This window comes from Cryptomeria japonica, chromosome 9 (assembly GCF_030272615.1).
Source record: "Cryptomeria japonica chromosome 9, Sugi_1.0, whole genome shotgun sequence".
NCBI classification, from domain to species: domain Eukaryota; kingdom Viridiplantae; phylum Streptophyta; class Pinopsida; order Cupressales; family Cupressaceae; genus Cryptomeria; species Cryptomeria japonica.
Genome location: NC_081413.1, coordinates 116,877,930 through 116,891,864, shown reverse-complemented (window position 1 = coordinate 116,891,864; position 13,935 = coordinate 116,877,930).

Sequence of the window (13,935 nt, the reverse complement as noted above, 5' to 3'; positions counted from 1 at the left end):
AGCATGTTTGGCATTAGTGTTCAGCACACAAAAACTACGACACTATATGCTAAATAATAAGACAAAATTAATTGCTAAAATTGATCCACTTAAATATCTCTTGTCCAAAGCTGCTCTCAATGGCAGAACCACCAAATGGGTCATGCTCTTAAGAGAGTTTGACATTGAATATGTGGATAGAAAGGCAATCAAGGGACAAGTCATTGCAGATCAGTTGGCTGAAGCTCCACTTCCAGGTGAGCATCCTCTTCTCACAGAATTACCAGATGAGTTCATTATGACTATTACCACATCCTCCACGTGGAAATTGTATTTTGATGGCTCCTACACTCAAAATGGATCGGGAGAAGGAATATTATTGGTCACACCTAAAGGAGATGGCATCCCCAAATCATACAAGATAGCCTTTGCATGTACCGATAACATAGCAGAATACGAGGCCGTCATCACAGGTTTAGGCTTGGCTATCCACTGGAAAATAAAGAAATTACAAGTCTATGGCGATTCCCAACTCATCATAAAACAAGTCAATGATGAATACCAGACAAAAGATGATAAACTCCTTCCCTACCGTACCATGGTTGAAGATCTTAAGCAACATTTCATTTTAATCAAGTTTGACCAAATCCCACGAACAAACAACAGGGCTGCAGATGCAATGGCCACCATTGGCTCCCTCCTTCAAATGCCAACACACAGTCAGAAATGCGAGTTCTTGGTCGAGCAATTGTTTATACTGGCATATGACCTACCAGAGTCTGAAATGGTGTGTGTTCTTGTTGGTCCTGAGTCCCCTTGGTACCAAGAAACCTTTGCTTTCCTCAAAGACAACACCATTCCCCCACACCTCACCAAAACCCAACAACAAACCTTTATCCGCCGATGTGCCCGTTACACCATCCTTGTAGACACCTTGTTCAGAAGGCATTTTGATGGTTCCCTCCTAAGGTGTTTAGATAAACAAGAAGCAGAATGGGCATTACACGAAGTACACGAGGGTATCTGTGGGGCACACTCAAGTGGACTCACATTGGCTAAATTTTTTTTGAGAATAGGATACTATTGACCTAAAATGGAAGAAGATGCATACAATTATGTGAAATGGAAGAAGATGCATACAATTATGTGAAGAAATGCATCCCTTGCCAACAGCATGGCGACAAGATTCATGCACTGTCACAAGAATTGCAGCCATTCATTAGACCATGGCCCTTCTTGCAGTGGGGGCTCGATCTCAACTAGTGCAACAGTTTTGCCTTCTTATGATTCAGTGCAACAGGATATTTCATGTCTTGCAGCTTCAGTTGATTGGGATGCCTACTTGACAGACATTGCAGGTTTATTTGTGGACTCCTACATTGCATATCTGGGAGACACCATTGATGACATTCATCTTCTCTTTGATGAAGATGATCCTTCTTTTATTGTTGTGAGGGATCACTCTGGCCCTCTTGTGCATTCTCTACATGATCAATCTTTAGAGGTTGACATGATTGTGGATACTTTTGTACAACACTTGGAGGAGGTCTCTTTATCTTTTGAGGAGACATATGAGTCTTTGGATATTGTTCTACATTCATCTCTACTAGATCTTGGAGTGCTTTTTTCAGCATCGACATGGGGACACTTGAGCAATTTTCAGATATTTCATTCATCATGAGGTTTTTTCATACATCTTCCATTCATGGTTGGGGAAACTTCATGGATACACCTTTGGTTTTGTTTCTTCCTAAGGGGAGGAACATGGTTCAACATTCATGGAGCAGTTTCTTCATTCATCTTCGAGCTTCTATCATTGGTGTAGATTCCACATTGAGGGGGGGCTTCCTAGTCTCTCTTCTTCTTCTCTCATATGGGGGGGACTTTTTCCTCATGGGGTTTTGTCCTTCACATACTTCTATGAGAGTTCTTTGTATCTAGTTTTCATCTCTCTTTTGGGGGAGGGTTTTTTCCCATTGCGTTTTTCTCTCTTTCCCCGCTTTGTGAGAGATTTTCCTTGCATTGGTTTTCATGCATTTGCATTTGTACATGGGTACCTAACATGGCTTCATAGTCAGGACCCATCTTGCATTGCTTAGTTGCATTGTAGACTTAAGTGCATTCCCCTAAGTTTCACTTAAGGGGGGGTGTTGGTGTAAATACTTATTTATCTTGGATATTATTACACCTTACTTAAGTTTACTTAGATACATGCATTTCATAGTAGTTTGGGTATGAGACACTTGGGTGTTTGTGCCACATTGGGATAGTGTGTGTAGGAGAATTTCCACCTTTTATGGTGTGATCTTGTTGTTACACTCCACATTCAGTGGGTGATCCACCTCATGTGGACTATTATATTGTTTCTACTACCTACCCACACCTATTTCCTACCTACCCTTGTTTCTTATTGAGCCACATGTCATGTTTGTGCACTCACATATCCATATAGCGTTGCCTATATAAGAAGACTCATATTCATTGTATGTATCGCTTGATGATCCAGTTGATCAGTATTTTCATCTTGATAGAATACAATTTATTTCTATCATCTATTTTTGTTTTCTCTCATTTGTGCTTTCCATTACCTCTTGATCTTGGCAAAATCTCACAATTCTCCATGGTCCATTATTCATACTTCCATTCTTCCTTCTACATGTTACAACAGTGTGACTGCCATCACGACAGATCAAACAAGTTGCTCTCCAACTAGTATCCACTTGATAACCATGTGACCGATGGTCATAGGTATTGTACAGGTTGGGATTCTGGTTCATAGAAGGTTCCAAAATAACTCCTTGGAGGATATCTCTTGGTGTTGTGTAAAACAAACCTGCATTCAAATTCTCTATGCCCAAACTTGTTGCATGCATAACAATTTCCATTGAATCTATTGGATCTAGGCTTATTATTTAGAGAATAAGGAAAATTGTTGTAGGCCTTGCTTCTACACACATTAGCAGTATGTCCTTCTTTGAGACAATTAAAGTAAATAGGTTTAAATTTTTGAGTACCTTTATCCTTGGATGTCGGTTGCTTCTTTGATGCTTAAGCTTTTGTTCCAGAGGTCTCACCTTCCTTTTTACCCAGAGAAACCAATTCCAGTGGTAGTCTTTACTGGCTTTATCGATTCCAACTTTTGCTCTAGCTTAGCAGTACTCTTATTGAATTTGGCAAGTATCTCCTTTGACTCAGTAAGTTCCTTGGAAATAGCAGCATTGGATTCCATCAAGGTTGCATTCTCAAAAATAACCATGTTTAGTTCATCCTACATATCTTCTTTTTCTACTTTACTCTCTTGGAGATGAGTGGTAAGGGTACTGATTTCTTGCTTCAACTTGGAGATTTTATGATTTTTGTCTTTTACCAGATCTTCAGCTTTCCTTTTGTTTTCAAGTTCTTAACACATTTTGATAGTCATTCCTTCCAACTCCCTTCTTAGGTTGGCATTAGATTCATTCAGTTTTTCAACTTCTTCAACTAGGGAATCCATGTCTACTTCATCAGAAGAGCTATTTTCAGTGAGTTATATCAGTTTCTCAGCATGCTCTCTTCTCTTGGCCAAAGAGGCTTTATACTTGACTTTGAGTTCATCATAGGCTCTCTTAGTCTGAGTGAGACGATGAGTAAGTTCCCTCACCCTGTATTCCCCCATATCTCCTTCCAAGTGGTTAGACTTATAGAAAGGTTGGCTCTGATACCAATTGATGAATACTAAGAGGGGGGTGAATTAGTATGCCAAAAAATACTGTCAACAAACTTTTAAACAACTTAGCAGATAACTGATACAACAGATTCACTAATAAACCAGTTAAGATAAATGCAAACCAAATAGCAAACAAAGCATTCACCCACAAGAGCACAATCACCATAACAAAAGATATTTAGCATGGAAACCCAAATGGGAAAAACCATGATGAGAAAAAACTCACAAGTAACTATCTGTAGAATAGAAACCAGGCCGGTTAAGGTCATACAACGCTCTTCACCAGAACAGATCCTGTTAGGAATCTAGATCTCCATTAGGAGATAAGTCCTGTTAAAGACTACCTTGTTAAAAGATTTCAAATCCACAGTTGTGAAATACCTTGTTAGAGGATTTACAAAGGCTTTGTTGGGCCTACCCGGTTAAGGGTTTCAAACTTGTTGAAGATATTAATAATAAACAAGTGGATGATCTAGGCAATAGCACAATATGCTTAGTTAGATCCTTGGCAACTCATTATTAATGCATTTCAACATTACTTCAGTCTTCAATATCTCCACACTTTGTCTCTTCACATAGACCTAATCTTCTCTACAATGATCGCACAATGTCTCATACTCGGTCTCTTACACATATCATGCATCTCACATAGAAACCCGAGACATGATGTCCTTATAAAGGAAACTGATTTCATGTTGGTCCAATAAGATTAGACTACAAATTCCTAGGTTCAGTGCATCTGGACACATTTGGTAACACGACACAAAATCACCGCCAAAGTGTCGGTGGAGGATAACTCATCACACATTATAGAAATACTGGTTGGTAACTCATCACAAAGTACTACTGGTTAATACAATATACCGATTACCAGTTGTCAAAAATGAAGACTGGTAGATCATAGTGTTCTGATCAAAAGATAACTACCACTTGGGTCATTCGTACTGCTTGAGCTCCTCGAACCGCTTGGGGTCCTTCATACCGCTTAATCTCTTTAGTCAATTTGTGACAGGTAAACATCTTCTACAAAATACTGATAGTCTAAAGACTATACATTCAATAATACACAATACCAGTTGGAACAACTACCAGTTGAGCATAACTCATACATCAAGAAAGTGTGTGTCGATCAATGACAATCAAAACATCATCAAAATGCCAACAATGACATTCCTGGTGGCAAGTCTTTCCACCTCTACTAGAGCTTCTTTTAACCAACTCATTTTCTCTGGGATGCTTAGGATATCGCATAAAGAGACATTAGCCGGGGCTTTCTTTAGTTGTTCCACCATATCTAATACTGACGTCATAGATGCTTTTACTTCTCTCAGCTTATAGGGAATAAAATCCTTCCTGTGATATGTGGCAGTAGGCATGGGTTGTTCAGGAGCCTTTTATGAGCTGAACTTCCCTTGTGCATTTACAGGCTCTCTCGTGAACCATCTTTTTGATCAAAGGTTGCAGTCTGAGTGTACTTGGAGAGGTCCTGAACTCGATGCAAATGATTCATTTGTGAGTAGGACATCCTCATCTTCCATCTTGGAAAATAAAGCATGATCCAGGGCTATCTCAACTTCTTGCTCCATTGACATGCCTTGCATTTGAGTGATGAGGACCGCATTGTCCATGCCAGGGGAAGCATAAAACTCCGCATCTAAGGTAGCACCTTGACTTCACCAATTTGCAATATTTTGTTGCAAATTACCCCTTAGAAAAATTCTTGGAGCGTGAACATTATTACATGGGAAACACCAAGAATTGGTGTCGTCCACCAGATTATTCTGTCCTACAGTTAATTCTTTATTGGTACTAGGATTGATGGTTTGCAGCGGATTAGGCACTGGGACTATCTGGCCATTTGTTTGACTTGAGGAATCTTGATTGTTCGCATTTTGGTTTTGCTGATATGGGGGTTTATTTCCTTGGAAATTTTGCTGGAAAGGAGGTCTAGCAGAGGGAGTTTGGGACCTTTTTCAGGTTAATGATTTCATTCAAAAAATATCTTAGCAAATTTTTCATGTCATTGACTTCCATAGCCAGAGATGAAGAAGAGGAAATACTGGCTTGTTGGGATCCAAGGTATATGTACATGGATTGGGGCGCTTAATTTCTCAATGTGATAGGCTTAGGTACTTGATTCAATATTTCAGGGAAGACCGACATGAGCAGTCGTGGTGCAAGCTTCCTGACATCAATTAAATTGTTCTCTTCTTGGACTACCAAATCATATGCATCTAGGAGAGTACTACCTCCGAGAGATTATATCATCATGAATATATCTGGATTAAACACTTTCAAATAGAAGACAAAAGCCATATATGTGGGTGGGTGAGCGGACAAAGGTATCCTCTGCCAAGTTCTTTGAAACCTCATATTAAAGTTTGTCCTACTTCATGAGGAGCTCTCTTGATAGTAATTAGTTATTGCATCAGAGATGACCTATTTGTCTTATCTAAAAATCTCTCAAAGAAGCAATCACCAAGCTGATCCCAATCAACTATAGAATTGGGTACAAGAGATCTATACCAATCTAAAGCTCTTCCTTTAAATGAAGCTGCAAGCAATCTTAGAGCTACATTCTACTCTGTAACATTATGGACTTTACAAACATCAGCCACATCTTATAAGTGTTCCCTCGACATCTTGGAATCTTCACTGATGAATTTAGGGACAACGTTTAGCGCAAAAGTAGGAATAGGGCCCCATACTACAGGTGGAACAAGAGGAATAAGGGGACTGCCGCTATTCCAAGTCACAAAATCTATGGGAGGAACTTGAGCCATTATTGCCGCAATGGTTGTCGCAGAGATAACAAGTGGATTATGAGAAGAAGTAGCTGCAGATGACTGGATGGATACCAGGGGTGCTAGAAGTAAACTAAGATTTGAAGTTGTTTGACTCCTGGTAATAGGTCTGTGGTTCATAAACCTACTTAGGCTTTAAGCACAAATTAGGTCCCACCGAGCATGCCAGAAAAAGAACTGTTGACTACTAATTTTGTATTAAAATCTAACATCCTTATGGGAAATTCAGTGATGGGGGACCTTTGCGTGAAGTTCATTGAATAACCTCTGGGTTTGAGAAGCTAAGTCTTCATACAATGGGGGGAGAAAAGGGGAGAAAGAATACTCAAAAGTTACACCAATTAGGCAATATGCCAAAATATTTTTGGAACATTTGAAGCACAAAAAACCCATGTAGGTACAGTTTTAAGGCCCATTCAACAACCTACATGCCCAATACAGTTAGAGAAGATAATCAAACAAGGCTTATTCAACATAATATGACATACACCATTCATCTAACAGATAACAAGTTTTATAACATAGATTAATCCATAGAGTCTCACAACACATATCATAGAAGTTATTGAACTAGAAAATTGCACTAAAGTTAACCAACTAAGCTTCAAACAAAATAACCATAAAGGCCATAGGCATAGTTTGATATGTTTATCATCCACAAAACATAATTAACATAAAGGCCTGATTCATAGAGCCAAAGTCTAATAATCTTTTCTCAAAGTCTGAACCCCTAAAACATCAGAGGGAAGGCCAATAAATATCCCTTGGCCCTCAATCAACAATAGGAAAGCACAAGAAAAATCCCAGCAACTGCTCCCTATTAGGAATATCCTTGCGTGGCATCCATAGAGATGCATGCAATGAAAAAGGCAAAAACAACCTTTCGATGTTATTATGCTAACTGCATCATGGCGACCTCTGAACCTGCCAAAATAAGAATACTATGATGCCAACAACATTTTGGCTCATGAATCATCAAAGGGACATGCGACAACTCGGAGGAGACTCAAAGTTGAGCGCAAAAAGGGGACTGGGACATGAAGTGCGGAGACGCCAAGTGTCTCTGGTAGCACACAGAGAATGGTGGAGCCAGGAACACTTACACCGAAGAAAAAACCTGCACCATGCAAAAGCTCAACGCTTTCTCAACACAAGGTGAGAAAGGTGAGCCACTTAGAGAAACACCATGACACCATGTGGCACGCGTGAATGAATAGAAGAGTGGGCCAAAAAGAAAAGGAAGATGCTAAACACTTAACCAAAATGCCACCTTGTGGACAACTTTGAAAGAATATTAATAGTGACTCCATTGGTTGTTGACATAACTGATAGGGCAAGGCCTAAGTTTAAGAAACATCCATATAAATCAATGGAAGATGATCCGAATGGAGCATTTTCATCTGTTCCATACAGTGTTTTTCATGTTGAAGACATTAGGGCTTACATCCATTGCAATTTTGAAGAGCTTGGGAATGCTGAAATGCTAAATCTTTACACAAAGTACATGGTAGATGGCATGGGAAATCTTAAACCCAAATTCAAATCTCTCCAAGACAAGGGTTTCATTCAATTCATGAATTTTTGGGTCTTTGACGAACTAGAATGAGTTAGATACATTCTGAGTAGAGTTCATGGTGAATTTATATGTCTTGACAAGACACACAAGTTCACAAAGCAAGAAATCAAATATGTAACATGCTTGAATTCAACCAGTGAAGTACCTGGCGTTAGGAATGTAAAGAATCAGATAGTGATAGAGGCAACCGGTTCTAAACATGATGGAAGATTGATGACAATCAGTGACATCGTTGAATATGATGTTAGATTTGCATCCATGGTGATGTGTTACAAGGTATATTAGTCTAGTAGAGATAACTTAGTATCTGGTATGACCATTTATGCTACTTTTAAAATTCTCAAGGAGGAAAAATTGTATGACTTGTGTGAGGTAGTCCAGAGTGAGCTCCTGCAAAATTTGAAGAGGATAAAGTAGGACAAGAAGCATGTATTCAATTTTGGTACTCTAATTATCTATTTATACTTCTATTTCATGAATGAGGTCCCTAGTGCAAGTAAAGTTCAATGGGTCTATGATAGGCTGGTGGTGGTGTAGGTAAAGGAAACTCTAGATGGATTAGGTGATGCATACGCTTAGAAAATTATTATGTGGGGATACTTTAAAACCTTCCAAGTCATGATACAGAGTAGGGAAAGGATCCCTAAGGAAATTGTGGAGAAGTATGAATACTCCATAGGCTTCATGGTGGACATAGATCAATGCTTGATGGAGGTTGTTGCACCGAGGATAGTTTGGATGATGCCCATGGGGTATGGGGTTAGTGGTGATAATATTAATGCAAATGCTCATCACCTCTTTAGCAAGCCAGTAGACACAACAAAGGAAAGATTTGGAAGATACAAGGAGAAAATATTGAGCCTGCACTCCTAGTTCACCAAACCTGGAATGCAGAGAAGAGTGAGGAAGTGGAGGAACTTGTAGAAGATAAGGGAATCACAAAGGGGGTAGTTTGAAGAGCCTGGGGGAGGAATATCCTAAAAGAAGAAGATAGGGTGGAACCTAAGAAGACCAAAATGAAAACTCCTTCCCCGAAGCCAAGGAAAACAAGGAGGCTAGCACCTTGCTTTGGTGCTCAAAAGCCTGTCCCTCCACCTAAGCCTCAATCAAAACCATCCAGTGGATCTAATAAGAGGAAGAAAGGAAAACCTGAAAGAGTTTATGTAGCATCCACTTCGAAAGAGGAGACTGAATCATATGAAGTAGTGAGAGAGGTCAAAAAGAGAGCTACTGCTGCTAAGGTTGTCAAGATGCAACCATCTAATGAAAGTCGGACCAACAAGAAACCAAGAGTTGAAGCTAATCCATCCGATATAACCCTTAAGAAAGTCAAGGAAGTAATAATAGATCAAGGTAATCTTAAATTGCTTTCCCAATTTTATGATAGATTGGGTGATAAAGGGAAGAGGTCTTTAGAAGAAGCTACTATTGTATATTTGAATAAGTATATTTGAGTCTGTGTGATATCTTGGATATGAGACAATAAAAGGAAAGATTAGAAGAGGAGAGAATTAGGGAATGTGAGTTAGTGCAACTCTGTCCGATGATTTCTAAGATAGAAGTTGATAGAATTCTTAGAGAAAATAAAGAAAGATTCAGAAGTAAAACCAGAGTAAACAAAATAATGATTGATAAAAATGCAGAGGTTCACAAGGAGACACGAGAAATTTTGAGGGAAATAATAAAGAAATATGAGTATGATGTAGTTCCTGAAAGATCTCAGGAAAGTGTTTAAAAGTTGGTTCCAGAATTCCTTGGGATGCCATCCTTAGGAGATGAATCAAAAATTGCAAAACCGGAAGAATAGGCAACTGAGCCTGTTGCTACAAATGATATTGTTGACAGTCACTAGATTGTAGACTCTGATGAAGCAGACCGAGATCCTCCAATGATGAATGTTGATTCAGAGAACAATACTAAGGAGGTTGGTGATTAAAAGGAAGAGGATGCAGAGATGGAAGAGAAGGAGAAGGATGAAGGCAAGATTGAATAGGTTCCAGTGGCAAGAGACACTATGGAATCTGATTAGGGAAACCAGATTATTAGTGACACAAATCTCATTCAAGGGCGTATCAATCTTGATTCCTTATCTCCAGTGCAAGCACTCAAATTTGTATCTCTCGCCCAAGCAAAAGCCAGTGAAGACTTGTTGAAGTCCCACTCTCAGGATAGAGAGCTTATATATTTAGCTACAAGTGTTCTTGAGAAATTTTTTCCATCATTCAAGCAAGACACACTTGAATCACCCTCTGGTAAGCTAAGAAGTATACTTAAGGCAGTGGACTCCCATTTTGAATCTCTTGAGAAAGATGCAGATGTAAACGTTCTAAATCATTTCAATACTATGAGGTTAAGGAATTTTTTGAGAGTGGTTGAAGGTGATAGGGTCAGTTTGATAACCAATGTGAAGGGCATTTAGGTGGCATTAAAATCTACAAGTCATGTCTTCTATTGCTGAAGTTCACTGTAGAGCTTGATAAGAAAATCAAAGAGTGTGAAGGACAACTAGCTGGTATATCTTAGTCCTGTTCACCTCAAGCCATTTTTGCAAGTAATTATGAAGCTCAGATGATGGATTTAATGGATAAAATCAAGATCTTGAATTAAAAAAAAGATAGAATAACTGGTAGAGTGGGTGAGCTGAGGATCCTTGTCACTCCCTGATTGGATACTCTACTGAGAAGTCAACATGATGAAATAAATGCACTAAATAAGAGTGTTCCTTTAGATCTCAGAGGAGCAAAAATGCATGCATACCTATTTAGTGCTCTAATAAGGATTTTGGAGAACTTTAAGAAAGGTTGGGATGGTCACTTGTAGTCCTTGAAGACCATTTTTGCAGACATCTTCAAATTTTTGTAAGTTGTTGTGTATACCCTTGTAAATAGAATTTTGTGTGGATATCTACCTTTTCCATTGATGTCAAAGGGGGAGAGGAGTGAAAAATGATGCATATTCTCAGGGGGAGCCTGCTAGAATCAAAGTTTTGAAATTTTGCAGTGTATGACATTTTTGGTTTGACACTTGATCATTTTTCACTAAGTGTTGCCATCAATGCCAAAGGGGGAGATTGTTGGCAAGAGACAATATTTTGGGAGAGATAAGTGCTTGAGGATTGTTTATGGGTTGTCATTGATGGCAACTCCGATCATATGCATCATCTAGAATATGTAAATTCATTCTATTGAAAGTTTTTGTTAAGTCTAGAAGGTGGAAAGAAATATTTGGAAGAGTATGAGTACAATGAGTAGAGCTCAATTTTGGGTGCACATTTTTGTTTGCAGTGGAAGAGTAGTCGATTTGCTGGTTGGAATTGCTTATTCTGCAATCCTAGCCTTCGACATTGATTCTCATGCAAGTTTGATGATCTGGTATCAGGTATTTCAGAAAGAACAAGGTTATTATTGTGTAGCATGTTATGTGGAATCTTTGGGTTGATTTTGTTGATTGGTGCCATGTTCGAGCTTGTTGTGTTGACTTATGTGAAGTGTATTATCAATTTTTTTCTTCCATGTGCATTTGCAATCAGATTGAGCCAACTTCTTGTTACACATTTCATATTTTGTAAATGTTTTTGGAGCTGACATATTGGAGACCTAATCAAGTGATGTGGCTATATAAGACTGATCTATATGAGCATTTTGGTATTTGATATTGATGTGCGAAGACTATATGAGCATCTATGCTTAGTTTCATGTGCACTATCCTTAGATTTGTGCTTCGGTGTATGACAAAGCATAGAAGAACAAAGCAGTTGTTGGAGATTGTTGGATATGGTTGTTCATTGCTACTGCTAGGATATGTTGTTTTCATTGATGTCAACATATCCTGTGATTTATTTCAGTGTGATTGGGAAGATTTTATAATATGGTTTACAGTTCTTTGTTTTACCGGACTCTATCGATATTTCCTCTAGTATATTTTGGTGTGATCAGATCTGGTGCTGAAACTTTGGGATATTGTTTTGGTTGATCTTGTGTATCTTTATTTTAGATGGTTCATGATTTGCTGCTCCACAAGTTATCTTTCTTCATGACAATTATCGATTAGATGTGTTCATGAGCTTCTAGACATTGACAGATGAAGATTTGAAAAGTGGTGTTGGTGCAACTATTTTAGATGATTCTAATGTTCTTGCTGGTGTTTCCTAGTCGTGTCCTACTTTTTTTGGTGATCTGCATTGATTGTTATGTGAGTTATTGGTGTTTTTCATCAACCGATATTGATTTGCATGTTATGCGATATTTCTGGTGGTGTAGCGTGTTGCGGTTGATCTTGACATTATTTCCGATGGAGTTGATCATTTAGGAATTTGAATTAGGTCCATGTTATGTCATGTAAATCATTATATTGATCCAGTGGTTGTTCTTTGTATCGTGTGATGTAATTTTGTAATTGAGGGTTGAGGGTTTAGCTGACCTTGTTATCGAGGTTGATGATTTGTATATATAGGCAAGTTATTCATGTAGTTTGGGTGTCAATGTTGTGTCTACATTATCAGAGAGAGGTGTATGTGCAAACAAGTGATTTATCTTTCAATTTGGAGTTTGAGGTGAGATTGGTGTTGTAGGGCAGACATCTGTGCTTAATCAGAATTGTAATCAGGAATTTGGAGATTCTATTTTTTCAATTCACTTCTTCTAGTTGGTAGTCTGAATCTTATTGTAAGTCAGTGAGACTTCCCTAAGGGTTGTAGCCTTCCAAAAAATATCTTTTGAGCAATGAGCTCTAGGAAGTGTGCCTGAATGAATGTGCATTCCCCATTGTAATATTTTCACATACTACTATAGAGTATCATCTTACTGTGGGTAGGTTCTCACTATGGTTTTTCCCTTAACTGGGTTTTCCACGTCAAAAATCTTGGTGTTGTGTGTTGTGTTGTTAATTTGCTTATCTATTTATTGTTGCAGTTTGTTGGATCTATTATTATGCTTAAATTTTTATATTCCAATGAAGACTGATTCTCCTCCCCCCCTCTTAGTCTTCCTTCTTGGTTGCTGCTAGCAATTGGTATCATAGCTAGATCCTCTGGTAGAAGATTAAATACTTGAGGAGATCTGGGATGGCAGCTCAAGATATTCTCTTTAAGAAGGATAGTCTAAGGTTTGATGGAAGCAACTATATTATATGGAAGAACCAAATGGAGGTGCATTTGAAATGTCTTGGAGAAGATTATTGGAAGGTTACAAAGAATCCCTATGTTGTTCCTTATAATGGACCATCTACTCTAGATGAGGTTAAGGAAGCATAATATAACATCAGAGTGAAGGAAGCATTTCTTAGTACCTTGTTTGACTTAGAGATGACAAATGTTATGGGACTTTAGACTACACATGAGATCTAGGAGAAGCTTGAGATCCTATATGAAGGTGAAAAATAGGTGAAAGTTGCTAAGTTGTAGAGATTAAAAGGGAAATATGAGACATTGAAGATGGGAGATGATGAGAACATACATTATTTTATGGCTAAGGTGAATGACCTTTTCTTAGGCATCAGATGTGCTGGTGGAAGCATTGAGGAAGATAAAATTGTTTTGAAGCTGCTAAGATCTTTGCCTCCTTCTTATAAACATAAGGTTGCTACTATTGATGAGATCTGGAGTGTGACTACAGTGACAAGAGATGTATTGGTTGGAAAGCTTGTTGTATTTGAGATAAGTGAGTTTGGAGAATCACATGGAAAGTTTGAGACAACATTTAGAGCATCTGCATCTGTATCTGGTAAGCAAAAGTATGATCCCGACGAGTGCAAAATATCCAAATATGAGAGAGAGAGAAAAGAGATTGAAGAAAAAGAAAGAGAGCTTAATGAGCTTGAAGCACTAATTGCCCAAAGATTGCCTAAAGGTGCTAGTAAGTATGATGAAAAGT